Raw genomic sequence first — 18801 nt, 5'->3', positions numbered from 1 at the left:
TTCCATGCTTCTTTCATGATTTGTTATATTGTTATTGCCATGATTTTGTACAAAAATAAGTTGGGAGAAGCATTTATGTTTTCATGTATAATTCTTACTATGGTGTATAGTGCTGTTATCATTCTTAAAAGCTATGGCAGTTGAGTGTAAGCCACTGAAGTTGAAATACCTCAAGTATGGGCCGAGAAATAGACTATATGCCAGTTTTCCAATGATCAGCCTAATCAACTTTAGAGAGTATTGTCATCAGATAATTAGCTTCCAAATGATGAAATTTGATGGTCATATTTACAGATGAAGATAATTCTAATTAGTGAGATGACATAGAATCTATTGAGATTGTCAAGTCTGATCACCACCATCAAATCCTGGCAGTTTCTATAAGTACAAAGGATAAAGCTGGAAGAGTATTTATAAGAATTATGAAGGCATGGAGGACAGTCTATAAAAAGTCATGGAGGTAAGTGATGGAATTTTTATATAAATAACAGTAAATAGGACAGTTTGCTCATCTGGACAGTTTCTGTTTTTGGAAATATTCATCTATTTCATTTTCATTGTCAACTTTATTGAAATGACAAAATAGTTTCTAATAATTATTTTAATTCATTCATTTGCTGTTAATTTTCCATTGTCATTTTTATATTGGTAATTTGGTTTTCTTCTGTATAAAAAACAAATTAGTTAATAATTTTAATGGAGAGCAAAATGTTGGGGGAGGGAGGAGACATATGCAACTGGCTTGAAAATATGAGTCAGATACTGATTAATAAGATCCTTAAATGACAAACAGAAGACTTTGTATTTTATCCTAGAGGCTTTTAGGAACCACTGGAACTTTGTAAATAGGGAAGTGATGTGAACAAATGAATGAAATGAATTTATAAAATGCTTACAATATGCCAACCATTGTGCTACATATTGGAGACACAAATACAAAATAATCCTTCCCTTTGAGGAACTTATATTCTATCAGGTGGAGATAACACATATGAAGTAGTGGTAGACATGAATGGGCATTTTTTTCTGTTTAGTCACATGGATGGTGAAGGAAGTCACTGAGGAGCTGCATGACACTATTACAAGAAGAAATTGTAGCTTTCAGTATTTTTGGCAGGACAGATGGCAAGAAGGAGACCAAGAGAGATAACTGGATAGGATTAAAGTATGGACCAGTTATTTGGGGCCAGCTTCATATATTTTGCTATATGAGTTCACATATTCTTACTTGCCAAACATTACAACTCAGTCCCAGGATATAAATTTTTAAAAAATGATTGGATTAAGTTACACAAGGCATAGTTTCCAGAGATGTGGTAGTCCAGAAGGCAGAGTAGTAAGATGGTTGGCATGGCAAGAACTGTCCTTTAGCAATATAATTTGGCAGGAATTTGGAGGAAGGATTGGAGGGATTAAAGAGTGAAGGCAAGGTACCCAATTCAGAGTCAGTTCTAAATGTCCCGTTGAAATGTGACAATATCTCACTTAAGATAGTCTTAGTGTGAGTGGAAAGAAAGGAAGTGATAGAAAAGATGTAGAAAAGGAATTGGCAAAATTTGGCAACTGATTGACTTTTGGTGGAGTTGAGAATGACTACAAGTTTGTGATTCTAGGTGACAACAATTCTACAGCCTAAAAGAACTATGTAATAGTGGATTTTAATGGACTATATTTAGACATTATTCAATAATATAACATGACATCAAAGAAGCAAAAGCTACATAAAGAGCCATAGTTTCAAGAACAAGGAATGTAAAAGTTTGATTGTATATTGCTTTGATATGACCACATGTGGAGGATTCTGTTCAATTCTATACACCATACTTTAAAGAAGACCTTACCTAGAAAGGGAGTCCAAGATAGAAGAGTTCTATGCATAATTCTATATAAGGGTTGGTTGAAAGAATTGTGGATATTTAGCCTGGAGAAGAAGACATAGAAAAGGAATACAATAGCAGTTTTCAAACAATGAATCATTTGTCATGGGGTTGGGGGATTAGACTCATCCTTTGTCCCAGAAAAGGGGCAAAGAATAAAAAAACATTCTATATATTCTAAAACATTCTAAAACATTCTAGAATTTTAAATTTGTAAGAGATCTCAGTGGTCATTTAGCCAATTCATATAAAAAAGTAATTTCTCCTATAATATACCTGTCAAGTGGCTTCCTAACAAATTGGCACAATTAGGAACTATAGGAGAAAGTTGTAGAAAGACAGATTAAATGCAATAAAAAGTCCCATTGTAACATCTTTTCATGGTGTGCAGGCAACTGTAGATCTAAAAATGAAAGGAACCTCAAAGGTTCTTTAATACAACCTCCTCATTTTATAGTTGAGGAAGCCAAGGCCCAGAGAAATCTAGTGAGTTTTCCAAGGTCATTAAAGCCATCAGAGTCATTATCACAGCACAGGCCTCCTTACATAATACTCAGTGCTCTCTCTACTAAGACATGTTAGTTTTTATTTGTGTACATAGGATATGCCCTAAGGAGAATGTAGCCTTTTTGAAGATAGCAACTAGTTCATTTTTTCCCTTTGCATTCACCAAACCTAGCACTATGTCTTGCATTAGGAAGCAATGACATAATTTTTCATTGAATGGAGTTTCTTTTAATGAATTTTAAGCATAGTGGATACAAAGTCAATATCAGTTTTAGATTGTTCTGGGTCCAAGCCCTACTCTGTGTTTTCAGAGGGTGTGCTAGTAAAGCACATGTTGTCTGGTCCTACATCAAAATTAAATGGCTTCAATTAAAAGCTTAGTGAGAGACTAACTATTTATTATCTGAGAATAGGCCTAGCTAAATTTGGAGAGGTTCATCACTTGAGTTGTTCCAGGATGATGAATGGTTTTCCCCCAGCAATTGTGTCAAACCATTTACTAAATCAAAGAGAGGCATTCAGTGGAGGGAATAGCCTTAAGGATGAAATTTCAGTTCCTTGAAATGTTGCAGGAAAGCAAAACTTCATCATGATTAGAGCCATCCAAAATTAATTGGGCTGCCTCAGGAGTTTGTGTCTTCCTCCTCCCTGGAGAATTTCAATCAGGGATGTAGATGGGATTCTCCTGTGGTCATGTATTGGATTAGATGACTTCTGAAGTTACCTTCCAGTTCCAGGCTTCTGTTCTGTCTACTAAGACAGAGGGGTTATGATTTGCATCAGTGGAGGAACTAGCAAGTCCACTGAAATCACAATATATTGATCCAATGGCACTTCCCTTACTATTAAAAAGGTGGGCCAGGCAGGAGGAGGAGGGAGGAAGAGATGAGAGAGAATAAGAAACAAGAATAATTATATTGATGTTTAATCCCTATTAGGCATCTTGGACATGCAGGGAAAAGATGTTGACCCAGCTAAAAATAAAGTTAAAAGATGAGCAGAGGAATAAAATTAGGTTTTCTCAAGGACTCGATTTAGAATTTAATTTTCTACCAAACATCTCATTCCATCTTAATACAGCATTAAGTAGTCTGTCACATCTCATTTCATAGATCAATTCTTATTGCAGATGTTGGTCTCAAGAAAATTAATTAGTATATCTCCATATCAAAAGAAACTAATTTGTAAAATCTCTGATACAAATGACTTTCCATCTTCCCTGTGAGTGACATATAACTGTTATTCACACGTATTCCCTGAGCAGAAGTCTCAAAAATCACTAAGCATTTTATTTCTATAATCTAATGGACAGGAATGGTACATGTGACAAAACCTGTCATATGAATACCATTTTTATTTGGAGGGAAGTGATGAGAAGAATCAATCAACAAGCATTTACTAAACATTTACTGTGTTCTAGGCACTATAGTAGGGATGAAGACAAAGTCATATCAAAATTGTGATGTCTCTAAATAAACTACCTATAAATTCTGATTTTAAAAAATAGAATTTTCCCAAATTCCCTGAAAAAATATAGGACAGATTTAACTATGCCAAATTTGAAACCTGCCTCTCTGCAACTTGCATCTATAAGCAAAGTCTACCTTCTGAAGACAAGTAGAAAAATTACAATCACTTTTACATATGAAAGTCATTTAAATACTTGAAGCTGCTTATCAAACATGATTCCTATTATGGTTTCTCCAAGCTAAGTAATCCTAGGGCTTTTTTTTTTCCAGTTGATTTTAACCAGTTAGCATTTATTGAGTTCAAAGAGAACTTTAATCACATATTATTAAAGAATATCTATTCTAAAATTTAAATGCAATTGAGACAAGACTCCTCTCAAGTACTACCTTCTACACAAACTGAAGTCACTGTCTAATGATATTTTATTTATTTTTCATTTATTCTCTACATATTGATATATGTATATATTATTGCCCCCTATAAAGTGAATGAACTTTGAGAGAAGAGACTATTTTATTTTTGGACCAAATAACCTCGTATTATGCCTGGCACATAGTAGTAACTAAATAAATGTGAAATGATTTCTGTTTTGTGATTGACCTGGACAAATGGATTTCTTTGCTACCCTCTATATGTGTTCCTTGTGGAACTGGTATTTGGGGGGAAGGGAATGAGGCTTAGAATAGAAAGCTGCTCCTTTCCTTATTAATAAACAGTGATTAGAAGTTTAGTTTGAAACTGAAGACCACAACCCCTAGACTTATTTAAGAGAGCTGATAGATATAATTTTAGACTGGTACCCCCCTCTTTCTGAGGAGAGCAGAGTAGGCCAGCTTCTGGCCCCAATTTCCTACTTACCCTCTTGGTAGGAAGTAAAGTCTTCCTTGGAGAAGAGATTGGAGAAAAAGACTAGAGACATCTATTCTACCCCCCTTCAAGACACATAATAACACTCCTGTGATATATATGAGGAGGTAGCCTGAATTATATCTTAATACCTTCTTTTTTTTAAGTCATGACTTGTTGATGAAGTCATGCTCACTCTAAGTGAACAATAATTCTCTTTCTATGTGTTCCCAAAGAGATATAGGAATCTGGCTAAAAGAGTGTATTGTGAGTATGCATTCTTTTTTTATTAATTTATTTTAACTTATCAACAACCACTTCCATAAGCTTTTGAGTTTTTAATTTTTCTCTCCCTCCCTCCTCACCTCCCACCCCAAGATGGCACACAATCTGATATAAGCTATACATATACATTCCTATTAAACATATTTTCTCATTAGTGATATTGTAAGGAAGAATTAGAACCAATAGGAAGAACCACAAGAAAGAGAAAACAAAACAAAACAGAAGAAAAAATAGTAAATAGTATGCTTCAATCTGCATTCAAACTCCATAGTTTTTTTCTTTGGATGTGGGTAGCATTTTCCATCATGAGACCTTTGGAGATGTCTTAGATCCTTTCATTGCTGAGAAAGGCTAAGTCTATCAACGTTAGTCATCAGACAACATGGCTGTTACTGTGTACAACATTCTCCTGGCTCTGCTCACTTCACTCAGCATCAGTCCATACGAGTCTTTCCAGGTTTTTCTGAAGTCTGCCTGTTCATCATTTCTTATAGCACTATAGTATTCCATTACATTCATATACCACAACTTGTTCAGCCATTCCCCAATTGATGGGCATTCCCTCAATTTCCAATTCTTTGACACCATAAAAAGAGCTGATACATATATATATATATATATATTAGACATTGGGGTTAAGTGACTTGCCCAGGGTCACACAGCTAGTAAGTATCAAATGTTTGGTCTGAGGCCAGATTTGAACTCACATCCTCTGGCTTCAGGGTCAGTGCTCTATCTACTGCACCACCTAGCTGCCCCTGCTACAAATATTTTTGTACATATAGGTCCTTTTCCCATTTTTATGATTTCTTTGGAATACAGCCCTAGAAGTGCTATTGCTGGGTCAAAGGCTATGCATGTTTTTTATAGCCCTTTCGGCATAGTTCCAAATAGCTCTCCAAAATCTCATACCATTTAGCACAATAATGTCAAAATGAGTTCATGATTTAGATATAAAGGCTAATACTATAAGCAAACTGAGAGAGCAAGGAATAGTTCACCTATCAGATTTATGGATAACAGAAGAATTCATGAACAAACAGGAGGTAGAGAACATTATGAAATGCAAAACGGATAATTTTGATTACATTAAATTGAAAAGTTTTTGCATAAACAAAGCCAATGCAACCAAGATTATGAGGAAAGTAGAAAATTGGGAAAGAATTTTTTTTAATTTAATAACTTTTGATGTTTATCAAGTTTGCAATACAAAATAAATTTTTTATTAATAAATTTATTTATTTTTAGTTTTCATCATTCACTTCCACAAGATTTTGAGTTCCAAATTTTCAACCCATCTCACCACTCTCCCCACCCCAAGATGGTATGCATTCTGAATACTCCTTCCCCTAGTCTGCTTTCCCTTCTATCTCTCCCCACCTTCTCTTATCCCCTTCCCCTTCTATTTTCCTGTAGGACAGGATAGATGTCAGTACCCCATTTCCTGTATTTCTTATTTCCCAGTTGCATGTGAAAACATTTTTTTAAACATGTGTTTTTAAAACTTTGGGTTCCAAATTTTCTCCCTTCCTCCCTCCTCACCCACCCTCATTGATAAGGCAAGCAACTCAATATAGGTTATACATGTGCAGTTATGCAAAACACATCATTTCTTGAAAGATGACCATTTCTTGAAAGATGATGTCTAGGCTCTTTTTTTGATCATGGATTTCAGATAGTCCAATAATCTTTAAATTCTCTCTCTTGGATCTACTGTCAAGGTCAGTTGTTTTTCTAATGAGATATTTCACATTGTTTTCTAATTTTTCATTCTTTTGGATTTGTTTTACACTGTCTTGATTTCTCATAAAGTCACTAGCTTCCAATTGCTCCATTCTAATTTTTAAGGAAGTATTTTCTTCAGTAAGCTTTTAAACTTTTGGACCTCTTTTGCCATTTGGGTTAGGCTATTTTTTAAGGTGTTATTTTCTTCAGTATTTTTTTGGGTCTCCTCTAGCAAGCTGTTGACTTGTTTTTCATGTTTTTCTTGCATCACTCTCATTTCTCTTCCTAGTTTTTCCTCTACTTCTCTTATTTGCTTCTGAAAATCCTTTTTGAGTTCTTCTAAGGCCTGGGACTGATTCATATTTTTGTTGGAGGCTTTGGATGTAGAAGCTTTGACTTTGTTGTCATCTTCTGGTTTTATGTTTTGCTCTTCTGTCACCAAAGTAAGATAATATAGTCTGACTCTTTTTGCGAGGTTTCCTCATGATCCCAGCCCATTACTTGAGTTTTAAACTCTTTGTTAAGGTAAGAGTCTGCTTCCAATGTGGAGAATGTACTATCCAAAGCTTCAGGGATTTGTACAGCTGTTTTCAGAGATACTTCTAGGGACCTGTAAATTTTCAGTTCTTCCAAGTTGGTATGATAAGGGGTGAGGTGTTTCCTCTCCACTGCCACAACAAGTTCCACCACACCAGCACTCCTCCTCGCCCCAGGACCACCCCTCAGAACTGTGACCCAGATCCAAGCACTGGCAAAGTAAGAGATTCTTGCCTCAGGATTGCCAAAGAGATTCCTGCAATCCCCTTTAATCAGCCACTTGATACCCCCTCAGTCTGTGGGCCAGAAGTTCAGAAAGCAGCCACTGCCCTAGGTCATGCTCCTGACTTGAAGCTGAGACCTAGCTTCTCTCTCACCACAGTCACAGACTTTTCCCATTGACCTTCCAAGTTTTCTTTGGTATTGGTAGGTTGAGAAGTCTGGAAACCTCCACAGCTACCCATGATTCAATCCTCTGAGGCCTGCACACCCATGCCAAACTGTACTCCTCTCCCAGCCTTGGTGTGATATACCTTTCATTCAGGCTTTCTTGGGCTGGAAATTTGTTTCACTCTGTCTTTTTGTGGGTTCTGCTGCTTTAGAATTTGTTTAGAGCCTTTTTTTACAGGTATTTGGAGGGGTTTGGGGGAGAGTTTAAGCAAGTCACTGCTTTCCCTCTGCCATCTTGGCTCTGCCAGGAAACAATTTTTACAACCAGTGTCTCTGATAAGGCCTCATTTCTAAAATATATAGACAATTAAGTCAAATTTATAAGAATATAAGCCATTCTCCAATTGATAAATGATCAAAGGATATGAAAGACAGTTCTCAGATGAAGAAATTAAAGCCATCTATAGTAATAAGAAAAAAATGTTCTAAATCACTGTTGTTTAGATAGAAGCAAATCAAAACAACTCTGAGGTACCATATCACACCTCTCAGATTGGCCAACATGACAAAACAGGAAAATAATAAATGTTAAAGAAGATGTGGGAAAATTAGAACAGTAATGCATTGTTGGTGGAGTTGTGAAATGATCCAACCATTTTGGTGAGTATGCATTCTTATGAGATAAGAGACTGAATCAATACAGTTTGGTGGTTGAACAAATGTTGTAGGATTGACCTAGGAGGGAAAGTAGACCTAAAATATGGCCTCTGTATGGAATTATGGCTGGGCTGTTATAGCCCAGTTAGGTTATACTAATTTCTAGTTTCTAATTTTCCAAAATAATATTTGCCATTTTCTTTGTTTCCATGATGAAAACAATTGTCATAATTGAATATAATGAAATATTAATTTGCAGTTAGAAACAAAGAATATTGCCTATAAACATGCCCATGTTTCCCCTATTTTGAAAGAAAAAGAAAAAAAAAACTTCCTCCCTCCCCCGCCCATGCTATCACCCTAGTTCTCTTCCATCCTTTGTAGTAAAACTCCTCAAAAAGGCCATCTAAAATAGGTGCCTCTGTTTTCTCTCCTCTCATTCTCTTCTTAACTCCTTACCACCTGGTTTCAGGCCTTATCATTCCACCAAAATTGCTCTTTCCAGTTGCCAAATCCAGTAACCTTTTCTCAGTCATTAAGCTCCTTGACCTTCTGTAGCCTTTGGCATTGTTGGTTATTCTCTCCTCCTTGATATTCTCTTCTCTCTAGGTTTTTAGGACAAAATTCTACCTTGGTTTTCCTACTATTTTTCTGACTGTTTCTTCTCTGTCTCATTTGCTAGATCCTCTTCCAGGTCACAATCTCTAATAGGAGGTGTCTTTCAGGATTCTATCCTGGATTCTCTTCTTTTCTCCCTCTTAATTACTTCATTTGGTGATTTCATCAGCTTCCATGGATTTAATTACCATCTCTATGCTGATGATTCTCAAATCTACCTTTTTTGCTCCAGTGTTTTTGCTGAACTCCAATCTCCTATGTCCAGCTGCCTTTCAGACATTTTGAGGCAGATGTCCAATGGAAATCTTAAACTCAATATGTCCAAAACAGAACACATTATCTTTCTCCCTAAATCCTCCCCCTACTTTTACCTTCCCTTTTACTGTAAAGGGCAACATAATCCTTCTGGTGCCTTGGTTTCACAACCTAAGAATCATCTTGGATTCCTCACTATCTCCCACGTGCCATATCAAAGCTCTTGCCAAAGCCTGTCAATTTAACCCTTGCAAATATTGAATGTTCCCCTCTCCCTTCTCTGACACTGCCACCATTCTAGTTCAGGCCTTCATCATCAACTTATATCTTGATTACTGCAACAGCTTGCTGTTTGGACTGGCTACCTTGAGTTTTTCCCTACTCCAATCCATTCTTCACTCAACCACTGAAGTGGTTTTCCTGAATGCAGTTCTGGTCATGTCACCCTCAATAAATTCCAGGGGCTTCTTATTGCCTCAAGGAACAAATACAAAATACTCTCTTTGGTATTCAAAGCCTTTCATAATGTATCCCCCTCCTATCTTTCCAACATTCTTATATCTTACTTTCTGACCCATACTCTTTTATTCAGTGACACTGGTCTGCTAGCTGTTCCTTGAACAAGACACTATACCTCTGCTATGGGCATTTTCTCTGGCTTTCCCCCAGTCCTGGAATGTTCTCCCTTCTCCACTCAGACTGCTGGCTTCCCCAACTTCCTTTAAGTCCCAACTAAAATCTGACCTTTTACAGAAAGCTTTCCCTAACCCTTCTTAATTTCTGTGCTTTCCTCCTTTTAATTATTTCCTATTTATCCTGTACATAATTTACTTCATATATATTTGTTTGCATGCTGTCTCTCCCATTAGAATATGAGTTCCTTGATGGCAGGGATTATCTTTTGTCTCTTTGTAAATACCCAGAGTTTATCACAGTGGCTAGCACACAGTAGATGCTTAATAAATATTTATTGAATAAACAAATGATGAATTCAGAGAAGCATATAAAAATCTTACATTAACTGATTCAGAGTGATGTTAGTAGAGCCAAGAAAACAATACACACAATTACTACAACAATGCAAATGGAAAGAACACAAACTACAAAATAATCCAAAGGAAACATTCAAAAATTACAAAGAATAAGCATGGCATTAAGGAAGAAAAAAGAGAAAACCTTTCTCCCCACTCATTTCCAGAGAGGAAGGGGAGGTGCAAAGGTATGCAACAGTGAGTATATTTTTAAACTTTTCAATGTATTGGCTGATTTTGCTGATAATTTTTTCTCTTCTATCTCCCTTTTTTTTTCTTTAAAGTTGTATTTGTTTCATATGATGGCTTACTAGAAGGGAAAAAAGGAGTAATAAAGGGGAAAATTTAGAAGAGTAAAAAGGTTATTGATAGATTTGTTTTCAAAAATAACATGTGAATAGTTTTAAAATGTGATTCCTATCATTCCCATACTCTTCTCCCTCCCCACCCCAACTATACACAACCATCACTGTAGAAACAGAAGAGAATCACGTAGGACTAGTGAATTATTTCTATTTTTGTATAATATATGCATGGCCATGACAAAAAAAAAAAACTTAATCATTTAGCCATCACCCTTCAGGTGAAAACTGTATTATTTTCTTAGCTAGGCTAGTCCTAGAACATCAAAAGCATTTCATTGCTACAACCATTTAAAAAAACTTTCTTTTGGAAGAACATTAAGGACATGAAGTTCATAGACTTCAAAAATTTAATCACTTCACTAACGCAAAACTTTTGTAGAGGTATTGTTAATAATCTATATATTCCCAGGGTATAATATTAAGAGATGAGCCATGATAGTGTTAGGGTGGTCTTAATTGATATTCACTCAACAATTCACCCAAGATCATTTAAAATAATTAATAAGATGATGAGATTACTTGATCTCAGTTATAAATAATATAACTCAGTAATGTAACTGAAGTAATTTCAGCTATAGTGTGAAAAGTCTTTAAAAGCCCATTGGAGGAAGTAAAATGATGCCAGGCAGGAAGTCAGTTCTAAATGGCTAAGGGATTATTTTTGATACCCACTGCATCCTGTATAAAATCATTATTAGGTAGAATCCAGGAGGTCCAGGGAGGAAAATGGCAATGTAGGATAGAGAAAGGGTGCCATCAAACTCTTAAGGAAAAATGGCATGAAGGAGAGGCCTTAGATCCTAAATTAGGCTAGTCATGATTTTGGCTGGAGTTGGACCTTATGAGTTTCAGTGGGTTAAGTGTATGTTGTACTTTTATTCTTCATATCAGACAATTTTCTAGATTCCCCTTCCCCATACCACCTCATACACACAAAAAAACACCTGTAATGGTAGTAGATGTTGGCAGTGTCTGAATTGGGAGCCAGGAACACACTAGATGTAGATTCATTAAGCTTAAGAGGAAATTCTGGAACCCCCCCACTATCTCCATAAATGGGAGAAAAGGACTTTCAACATCCAGGGCTATGAATTTCTCCTTTGCCACATGTATTCTTTAATCTTGAGTCCACTCTCTTTTCAACTCTGAATGTACCTGTGGGAGAGTGTGTCAGACTGTAAAGAGGGAATTATTTTATACCAGTTGTTTTTATTCTACAACCTTAGTAAATACCCATTTACAAATTGATTCTCAGTTCTGGAAAGAAGGAGACTGATGGGGGGGGCAGTTCAAACCAATGGCATTAGAGAATCAATAGTGACTACTCAGGAATATTCCTAGAACTCTGTAAGGGAGATATACATATCTTGTTTTGGGACCAGAAACTCAATTGTAACTGTTGAACATGGCATAAGGATTCTCTGGGTTGGAGTGGGCTTCAATGCTATGCTTAGTATGAACAGTGAATGATGTAAAATAGACTTGATGAGGAGAACTGGCTTGTTCCTTATCTTTTAAAATGAATTTATCATGCTACATATAACAACTTTATACTGCCAATTCTCCATGCTGAAGAAGTAAGAAGTATAAAATGTTTTCTAATATCTTAGATTCAGCCAGAGAAGTCAAAGTTTGGGATTTGCTACTCAGAAAACCTGGACTATCTTCCTTAACCAACCCATGCGCAAGACCAAATTCATAGCCCTGAGTAAATTGAATTCAAATAGAAAATAAATTGGTTTCCACATTCTGATTGAGGTAAGTAATTAATTCTGAAAACAGAGCAATCCCTACCATTAAATGACCAATTCAACCTTTTTTTATTTTCCAGTAACTAAAACCATTAGATAAAACCCAAGCCAATTTAGAAAATTAACCAATACAACTAACAGCAGCTTTGTCAAAAACAAATTGATGGGAATTAAAATGTAAATAATTTTGTTTTACAACATACACTAGTATGGATTTAAAAAAAAAACTTCCCTGATCTGGATTTCATTATAGAAACCTGGACAAAGAAGAAATACCACCTTCATGAACAGAAGTGTACTTGAAATACAGACTTTCAAATTAGACAGGATAGATATTTGTTCTTTAGAAAAATACCTGTTTATGTCCATTGACCACCTTGCTTTTGTGATACTTGCATCAATTCCTACATGTTTTAGATATCATAACCTTACCAGAGATTTTAGCTATGAAAATATATTTCCATATCAATTATTTTTCCTTCTTATTCAAATATAGTGATTTTATTTATGTAAAATCTTCTAAATTTTATTTAATTGAAATTGTCCATTTATCTTTTATAATCACCTTTATCCTGAGTTTAGTTAAGAATTCCTCCTGCCCCATAACTGGGTAAAGCCCATCTTCCCATTTTCCTCTGATTTTAATTGTGATGTGATGCATTTAAGATTCATATTCATAAGATGTATTTTCATATAATATTGTATATTATTTTGTATGAAAATACAAATGCATGCTTTACACGCATAATTCAATTGACCTTAATTTGACATATTTATTTAAATACTTGATATGTTTGAAGCAATGAGAATGTAAAAACAAAACACTGCCTGTTGATAATTTTATGCTTGGGCTACTGTAATAGCCTTCTGCTTGATTTTCCTGTATCAAGTCTCTCCTCACTCCAAGACATCATCTACCCAGCTGCCAAAATTAATTTCTTCAAGCACTAGTCTGACCATGTCAAATCCTTTACTCAAAAAAATTCAGTAGCTCTATATTAACACTAGGAATAAACATAAAATATATTGTTTGACTTTTTGATCCACTCACAACCTTCCAATCCTTCCTATATTCCCAATCTTATCACATTTTATTCCCCTCCACAATCTCTTCTATGGAGTTTCTTGAATGAGCAAGTGACACTGACCCTAATCAGATAATTTACACTCATTAGACATTAAATAAATCTACACTGGATTTTAATGATGGGGAAAGTGAGAATGTTATGGGTGAAATGACTTGTTTAAGGATGTGTTTAGTATGTGATTTAATTGGTAGAGGAATGAGAAACCCTGAGTTCAAGCTTAGTAAAGTATGGGAAACATTTCACAAAAGATATTGGGATTATCTTCTCATGATTTTTTTATTCCTAGAAAGTATTGTTGCTAATGATAATTTCAGCACCTCAGTAATAATTTTAGAAGATAATACTTAAAAAAGATATAGAAGTGGTAGAAGAGAGACAAAATACCATGTAGTATGGTGGTAAAGTGCTGAGAGATAAGAGTGGAGACTGAAGAGAAAAGAAGGATGACTGGCCTTGGCACTTCCTAAAAATCACTTCCCTGGAAAAACTCATCATCAATGGGAAGAGATGGTTACAGGGTAGAAGAATCTTCCATCATGAGAGGAGATCGGGGTATAGTGTTGAAATCCAGAGATTCAAGAGCAGATTCTTCTCTTGAAGTAGAATTCAGGATCTCAGATCCACACATCTCAAAACCAGTACCCAAAGGCTGATCTATGGATCTCAACTGGAACCTGTACCAGAAGTGATGGCCACACCAAGTCACCTTTCTCTGGTTCTTGCTTGAACAGTGTTTGGACTGAATGGATCCGGGGTCCTCCAGCTCCCCTCTCTTTTGTCCTTTACCTTTCTGTACTCCACCAGCCCTTGGGAGCACCCTCCCCTGACCTCCTGGACCAGCCATAAGCTCCCCCTTCTGAGACCATCGACCCACCCAGGACTATCCAGCCCTCATCTCGAGGAACAGCTGTCCTTCCCTTAGTCTTTGGTGCCTTGAGCTCTACCTCCTAGATCCACCAAAACTTCTCTGAGGCAGATGTCACCCTGCCTGGCCAAACTCTATCTGCAGGCCTCCTAATTCCTACCTGTCCCAGGGTTTCTGTTTTGACCTGGACAAAGTCACCCTGCCTAGGTGTTGAGTTTCTTCCGTGAGCTGGTGAATGACAAATGTGAGGGCACCAAGTGCCTGATGCTGCTCCAGAACCAGCATGGAGGCCGTGACCTCCTCTGGGCTGTGTAGAAACCTGCCCAAGATGAGTGGCATCACAGCTTGGATGCCATGGAGGCTGCCTAAACCTGGAGAAGGGCCTGAACCAGGCCCTCCTGAAGCTGCACGCCCTGGACTCAGCCAAAGGGATCCACATCTGTGACTTCCTGGAGAGCCATTATGCTAGGAGAAGAAGCTACTGAACCATCTGGGTGACCATCTGACCACCCTGCACTATGTGCAGGTAGACCCCCAGTCTGGGCTGGGCAAGTACCTATTCCAGAGGCTGAGCCTGAAGGATGTCTAGGGGAAGCAGTCTAGGGGAAACAGTCATAGCAGGCAGCCCCAAGGCTGAACCCACAATGCAGTGCTGTGCCCATAATAAAGCTAGCAGCTCACCGAAGGGAAAAAGAAAGTGATGGCCAAACCTATCATTTCAGCTATTTCTGAGAAAGTTGTCATTTCCTCCATGCCATCTAAACCTAAATTTTAAGTCTCTACTATCACTGAAAGATATTTCTGGTATTTTACAGATAAATGCCAACCTGACTATAGCAATAAAGGAAATTCATTTGTACTCACATGGCATGAAAGAGATTATAATTATTAAATATAGTCAGTTTAAATGAAAATCTATTGTCTCCCAAACAACCCTGATAGAGAATTATTCAGTTAAATGTGCCACAGTTAAAACTATCCTGAAGAGTTGTCAAGAGCATCACTTTACAAAGCACTAGTATATAAGCTCTACAAGAGAAAAAAAAATGACTTACATACAACTCTGCTGTTTTGAAGAATGAAAAAGTCATTTCTATTTACCTTAGCAGCCTTATGGGGCATTCATTCTATAAATCAACAAGAATCTATTAAGTGCCTACTGTGTTCCAGGCAGTTGGCTAATCAAAGAGGATTCATACAAAAGTGAACCAGTCCCTACTTACAAAGAGCTTACATTCTAGTGAGGGAACTACATGAGCATACATTATGCAAGTATATAGATAATATATACAAAATAAATACAAAGTAGTTAGGAGTATGTGCACACTAGCAGCTAGGAGGAATAGAAAAGCCTTCTTGGGTGGAGCCAAGATGGTAGAGAGAAGCCAGTAATTTACTTGAGCTCTCCCCAGTTTCCCTTAGAAACAACATCAAATCAAACCTCCAAAAGAAATCTGGAGTGACGGAATCCACAAAAAGACAGAGCAAAACAATTGTCCAGGCCAAAAGAACTTAGAAAGACTTCAGGAAAGGTCTATCTCACTTGGGTCAAAAGGGAGCAGAGTCCAGCACAGGCAGTGTCCAGGCAAGCAAGTGGGAGGCTCTTAGCCACAGCCCAAATTAGAAAAGGAGGCCTCATGGCTCTGGATCAGAAGGCCAGTTGCACAGCAGGCCAGCTCTGAGGCCTACAGCCCCAGTGCAACAGGCAAACTGCCAGCCCCAGAACCCAGGGCACAACAAGCATGACTCAGCCAGGCCACCCTAGTGTAGTAAGGAAACCACCAGACCCAAAGACCCCAGCACAGAAAGCCAGTGACCAGGACCCTGGCCTCCAATGCAAGAAGTTTGGGACAATGTCCCCTGTATCCCAAGAGCAGAACTCAGTTTTTAAAAACAATCAAAAAACAGAGTCCTAACTGTAAAAAAAATGCTATAGTGACAGGTCAGCAAGACAATAGTATCAAAATGGGAAATCTCAAAGAGGAATATGAACTGGTCTGAAGCCCAAAAAAATCTTGCTGGAATAGCTCAAAAAGGATTTTAAAAATCAAATAAGAAAGGTAGAAGAAAAGAAGTGGGAAGAGAAATGAGAGGTATGCAAGAGGGAGTCAACAGCTTGGAAGAGGAAGAACAAAAATTGACTAAAGAAAACAATTTCTTAAAAAAGACAATTGGCCAAATGGGGGGGAAATACACATTGAAGAAAACACCTCCTTTAAAAGTAGAATTGGCCAAATGGGAAATGAAGCACAAAAGCTCACTGAAAAAAATAATTCCTTATAAATCAGAATTGGACAAGTGGAAGCTAATGACTCTATACAACACCAAGAATCAGTCCAACAAAATCAAAAGAATGAAAAAATAGAAGAAAATGTAAAATACCTCTTCAGAAAAACAACTGACCAGGGCAGCTAGGTGATGTAGTGGATAGAGCACCGGCCCTGAAGTCAGGAGGACCTGAGTTCAAATCCCACCTCAGACCAAACACTTGACACTTACTAGCTGTGTGACCATGGGCAAGTCACAACCCCAATTGCCTAAAAACAAAACAAAAAAACAAAAACAAAAAAAAACAAAAAACAAAAAAAGAAAAACAACTGACCTAGAAAATAGATCCAGGAGAGATAATTTAAGAATTATTGGACTACCTGAAAGCAATGATTTAAAAAAAAGTCTGAATAGCACCTTTAAGAAATTATCAAGGAAAACCGCCCTCAAGTCCTAGAATCAGAGGATAAAATAATCATTGAAAGAATCTACCCAAAAAAAAAACTCCAAGGAATATGGTAGCCAAATTCCAAATTTATCATATCAAGGAAAAAAAACTTCAAGCAGTCAGAAAGAAACAATTCAAATATCAAGGAGCCCCACCCTACACAGGGTTTAGCAGCTTCTACATTAAAGGATCAGAGGGCTTGGAATATGATATTCTGGAAGACAAAGGAGCTTGGATGACAGCCAAGAATCAACTTCGCAGTAAAATTGAGCATAATCTTTCAGTAGAAAAGATGGATATTCAATGAAATGGAGACTTTAAAACTTTACTGATGAAAAGACCAGAACTGAACTGAAAATTTGATCTTTAAATACAACACTCAAGAGAAGTGTGAAAAGGTAAACAGGAAAAGAAAAAAAAAACACAAATATTATTCAACAAGGTTAAATTGTTTACATCCCTACATGGGAAGATGATACTTATAACATTTGAGAATTGTATCTCTATTAGGGCAGTTTAGAAGAGGTATACATATACATAGACATGGGCTTAAATTGATTTTGATGTGATGATATAAAAAAATTATTTGACATGATAATATAAGAAAATTGAGGTAAAAACAGTATTGTACTGGGAGAAGAGGAAAGGGGGAGGCAGAATAGGATTAATTACATCACATAAAGAGGTGCAAAATGCCTATTACAGTAGAAGGTGAGCTATTTCAATTCTGCTTTGTTCATAGAGCACAGCACCTTCTCTAATTTGGGCACACCATGCGAAGCAGTCCTGTACCAGTGTCTCCAATGCACACAATCAATTCCATAGTTCTTAAGAGAGACCTTGAAAGTGTCTTTGTTTTGCTTCTTCTGACCATCATGTGAATGTTTGCCTTGAGTGACTTCTCTATAAAATAGTTTTTTTGGCAAGCATACATTTTGCATTCAAATAGTGTGGCCATCCCATCAGAGTCCTGCTCTCTGAAGCAGAGTTTGAGTGCTTGGCAGTTTAGTTTAAGAAAGGACCTCAGTATCTGGTATCGTATCCTACCAAGTGATCTTCAGAATCTTCCTAAGACAATTCAAATGGAAGTGACTCAGTTTCCTGGCATGGCTCTGCTATACTGTCCAGGTTTCATAGGCATACAACAATGAGGTTAGCACAATGATTCTGTAGACCTTCAGTTTGTTAGTCAGTCAAATACCTCTTCTCTCGCAAACTTTCCTTTGGAACCTCTCAAACACAGATAGCTGTGGCAATGCATGCATCAGCTTCATTATTAATGTGTGCATCCCTGGAAAGTACACTGCTAAGGTAAGTGAACTTATTCACAACATTCAAAACTTTCTCATTCGCTGTAACTGATGGTTCCACATGTTGATCGTGTGGTGGTGGCTGATGCAACACCTGTGTTTTTTCTTGATTCTAATTGTTAGGCCAAAATTAGCACAAGCAGAAGAGAATTGATCCATACTTTGTTGCATCTCAGCTTCTGGGGCTGCACTGAGTGCACAATCATCTGATGGCCCCTTTAAGAATAATAATAATAATAAAAATTCAAACTGGGAGGGGAAGAACCTCAGAGTTGCTGGCCAAAAGAGAAACAGTTACCATTTACACTCACTCTGAACCAGAAGGGCCCAAAAAATAACCATTAAGTGGTGCTTGGGCAGGGACCTATTGTTGTCCAATCCATGAGATCCAGAGTGAATTGGGTTTAAGATTTGGTCTTTGAGAAAAAAATTTAGGCAGTAAACCCCCAGTTAACTAGGTGACTTTTGGCCATCAAAATTTGCCTTTCTTTGGGCAGAACACCCTCAG

The 18801-nt window shown here is 37.0% G+C and overlaps 1 pseudogene; it reads left to right on the top strand.

Annotated features, from left to right (window-relative positions):
• The first annotated feature begins 454 nt into the window (after nt 1–454).
• Nucleotides 455–14856, top strand: LOC114037196 (annotated as a pseudogene).
• Nucleotides 14857–18801: the final 3945 nt, after the last annotated feature.

The sequence above is a fragment of the Vombatus ursinus genome, unplaced genomic scaffold (genome assembly GCF_900497805.2).
Source record: "Vombatus ursinus unplaced genomic scaffold, bare-nosed wombat genome assembly UNPS02010284.1, whole genome shotgun sequence".
NCBI classification, from domain to species: domain Eukaryota; kingdom Metazoa; phylum Chordata; class Mammalia; order Diprotodontia; family Vombatidae; genus Vombatus; species Vombatus ursinus.
This window is presented reverse-complemented; position numbering and strand designations above follow the sequence as displayed.